This window comes from Cololabis saira, chromosome 1, assembly GCF_033807715.1.
Source record: "Cololabis saira isolate AMF1-May2022 chromosome 1, fColSai1.1, whole genome shotgun sequence".
NCBI classification, from domain to species: Eukaryota; Metazoa; Chordata; class Actinopteri; order Beloniformes; family Belonidae; genus Cololabis; species Cololabis saira.
Genome location: NC_084587.1, coordinates 27,885,179 through 27,889,613, shown reverse-complemented (window position 1 = coordinate 27,889,613; position 4,435 = coordinate 27,885,179).

Sequence of the window (4,435 nt, the reverse complement as noted above, 5' to 3'; positions counted from 1 at the left end):
GTTCCTGGTTATTTCTTGACAAACTTATGTTTCTTAAGAGCATGTTTCTGATCACAGTAGACCTGTTTTTATATGTTAAGCATATCTGAGTAAAAATAAATACATAAATAAAAGACCTTCTTAGAACTGCTTTTTAATTCTTGTACTTTTTGTTGGTTTTATTGATAGTTAAGGTTAGCATATTTAGCTCCTAGCTTGGTGTGGTAGCACCAACATAATCAGTATTCTCTGGGCTCTAACACCATCCAAAAAGACACACCAGCTTATCTCCTTTCAATTCAGTTTAATTTATATCATGCCAAATCATGACAAATGCCATCTCAAGGCACTCTAACAATACAGTTCAACTCATTCCCAATTAGTTCAAATAATCCAAAGTCAATGAAATAACAATATTGCTTTGATAAGGAAAGCTACTGATTACATCAAAAACCCCAACCTGAGCAAGCACCAGGCGACTGTGGAAAAGGAAAAAGTAATTTTTAACAGGAAGAAAACTCTGGCAGAATCAGCCCCAGGAAGGGCGGTCATCTGCCTCGACCGGTTGGGGGTTTAGAGGACAGGAAAGAGGAGAGAACAGCAACAACAGATCAGGAACAACTGGGGAAAGTAACACAAGTTCACAACAACAACAATGATGCAATTAATAGAGTTGGAGTAGAAGAGAACAGATTGGGGAGAGGTCCATCACAGGACGTCCTGCAGCAGTCTAGGCCTGTAGCACCGTAACTAAGGGCTGTTTCAGGGCACCTGAACCATCCTTAACTATAAGCTTTACCAAAAAGGAAGGTTTTAAACTTAATCTTAAAAAGTAGAGATGGTGTCTGCTTCCAGAACACTAACGGGTGGCTGGTTCCAGAGGAGAGGAACCTGATAACTGAAGGGTCTACCTCCCATTGTACTTTTAGAAACTCTAGGAACCGCAAGTACACCTGCCTTCTGAAAGCAAAGTGCTCTGCTTGGAAAATATGAAACCATGAGCTGTTGGAGATATGATTCATCTTGGTCATTAATAGCCTTATACGTGAGGAGAAGAACCTTTAATTCTATTTTGAATTTTATAAGTAGCCAATGAAGAGACACTAAAACTGGAGAAATATGATGTCTCCTTCTAGTTCTCGTCAGAACCCTGGCTGCATCTTTTGGGATAAGCTGGAGGGTTTTTAGATATTTTTTTAGAACCACCCAGTAATAAACAGAGACACATTTCTACCTCCAGACGCTCTTTAAACTACATTCCCTCTGCATGAACTTTGCTTTTCCTGGATATTTTGTTTCTAAAACCATCAATCAATCAGTAGACTGTTGTAGGAAATGGTTTGATTCGAGATACTGACATCCAGTGGGTAGATGCTGCCATTATTCTGGTAATAATATCTTTAAGATTTAAGCTGTGGGGCATACATGTCTATAAAACAGTATGGGATTGCTTTATAAGCATGTAATAGTCTTAGTTATAGGTTATTTCCATGGGGCACACATGGTATCACTTGCCTCAGTTTCTCCTGTCCCTGCTGATGTTTGAGATGCTACAAGATCTGTGGGAGGAAGAAAATGTCCAGCTTCCGCACATGGAGGCTGCTCCAAGTTGTTATGAACGCTGACAGTTTTCTGCATAAGATGAGTGAAAAGGTTTGTAAAGAGACCAGCGCAGCCAGTCTCCTTCTCTCCAACCATTGTGGTTCAAAACCTGGAATTCATTTTTCTCTCTTGTTGTATCTTTAGATTACTTGTCAATTAGTAGGTGTTCTGACAATAAGCCATAACGTGGATGTCAGAAGGCCTATTTCCATCCTGTATGTGGTACTGTGTTTGCAGCTATCGTTGCACACTATAACACCATTCCCCTTTGCATATTCACACAGGACTAATTTCAGTCGCAGGATCAGACCAGCTGTGTAGATGGGACAAGCACATGTTGCACCTACTGCATTGACAAAGAAAATTCAAATGACAGACTATTCATAAATTACCTGGTTACAACTGTCAAACTGTCTTACTCCAACAACGACAAAAAATGTGATTACTTTTAACACTTGAAGTGTCTTTTCTTGTTTCTTCGTTTACTTTTACTGCAGTATTGTCAATGATTGTAGCCTATTATCCTTACCTAGTGTTAAGAACTTCAGTAAAGAAAGCATATCTTCTATGGAGCCAAATCAGGGCCAAAAGTTTTGCTAATTTGAAAATAAAATTTGAACCTGAAATTTTTTTTTTACAGTTTCAGTTTTATTTTTTTCAGTATCAGATCTTTTTTTCAGTTTCAAATCTTTTTATTTCAGTTTCAAATCTTTTTTTCAGTTACAAATCTTTTTTTTTTCAGTTTCACATCTTTTTTTTTCAGTTTCACTTCTTTTTTTTTCAGTTACAAATTTTTTTTTCAGGTTCAGACTTTTGGCCCGGATCTGGCGTGGGGGGCGTGGCATCAACTGAGGGGGGCGTGGCATCATGAGTGACAGCAGAACAGAGAAGGCGGGGGACGTTCTTCAGTCACGTTGCCTTCAGGAAACGTAGGTTGCAGAAGTTATCAATAGAAGTATGATTCAACACTGTATATACACCATATTCACGTGATTGGCAGTGGAAAAAACTGATATTAGTGACACATTTCTGTTTAAAAAGCTGTTTTAGACCGTACTTGGTAGTATGTGGAAGTGTGAAATGTCAAACTTTAAAGTGTGGCTGTTGAACTGTACAGTCTGGCATAGTTTATTGCTTTTATACTGCGATTGGTGCCAAGTACGGTCTAAAACAGCCTTTCAAACAGAAATGTGTCACTAATATCAGTTTTTTCCACTGCCAATCACGTGAATATGGTGTATATACAGTGTTGAATCATACTTCTACTGATAACTTCTGCAAGCTACGTTTCCTGAAGGCAACGTGACTGAAGAACGTCCCCCGCCTTCTCTGTTCTGCTGTCAATCATGATGCCACGCCCCTCTCAGTTGATGCCACGCCCCCCACGCCAGATCGGGGCCAAAAGTCTGAACCTGAAAAAAAAATTTGTAACTGAAAAAAAAAGAAGTGAAACTGAAAAAAAAAGATGTGAAACTGAAAAAAAAGACGTGAAACTGAAAAAAAAAAGATTTGTAACTGAAAAAAAGATTTGGAACTGAAATAAAAAGATTTGAAACTGAAAAAAAGATCTGATACTGAAAAAAATAAAACTGAAACTGTAAAAAAAAAATTTCAGGTTCAAATTTTATTTTCAAATTAGCAAAACTTTTGGCCCTGATTTAGCTCCATAATCTTCAGTAGGCTATTATTATTCCTTTTCTTTTTTTTTTTGACAATAAAGTTAAAGGGGACCTATTATGAAAAACACGTTTTCTCTTGCTTTAACATATATAAAGTGGTCTCCCCTCAGCCTGCCAACTCAGAGAAAGAGGAAAGCAACCAAATTCTGCAGTGTCTGTACAGCCGCCCGGATGAGCCGTCCAGTGTGATGTGGCTTCTACGAGCCGTTCAGATTCTGCTGATTTTCGTTACGTAACCAAAATGCAAACCACGCCCACAACTAAACACCGTGTCCTAACTGCATGCGAGCGTCCGACTATCGTGTCGCACTGCGTGACATCGGACACTCTCTGTCCATCTCCCTCCAGCCAGCTGCCACTTTATTGAGGTTTTTGTAGTGAAATGAGGAGGTATCATAGAGATAACTTCTCATTTCAACTAACTGGATCAGCCGTTCCTCATCCATGACCGTTTCCTACAGCGCTTTCAACCGGCTTTCAACGAGAGCGACAGGAAGAAAATAGAAACAGGGCGTCCGACAAATGTTCAGCTCAAAACGGTGCGCTGCGCAGCCCTGCGTCGCTGCGGCCAGTTAGGACAGTCCAATAGAAAATAAAGCAATGGAATTGATTTTGTCGCTGACGCTCGCTCGCATCGCATGCAGTTAGGACACGGTGTAAGTCAACCGGCCGGAGCCTCCGCCATTTTATCATAGCGCTGTATCGCGTCATTCAGGCAGCCAATCAGCACAGTGCCTCATTATCATAGCCTCCCCGCCCACTCAGAATATCGCATAGATAATAAGGTTAGAGAATGGGTAAAGACATGGTTTAGAGGCTGAATTTCTAATTTATTTAGCAAAAACAATCAAAAGCTTGTTTTTAAGACATCCAAGGCCTGTTTAAAATAGGTATTAGATGCCATAATAGGTCCCCTTTAAGGATTTAGCCTTGGTTTCGGGTCTTTGCGATGTAAAGCATGCATTGCTTTTGTTTTTCCCTTGTCAGCCAACTCGTTTATTGAATAGATCTCGGAACATTTCAGGAACATTTCAGATGGAAATAACCTCAAGCTGCTTCTGTAAGATAACGCAAACAGAGGCACTGCTGGTAGGTTTTCAGACCCCTCCTTCCTCTGTGTCTGTTGGACCAAAAGTTGTTTCAGGAAAACAGCGCTCTCTCCCTCCCTCCCTCTC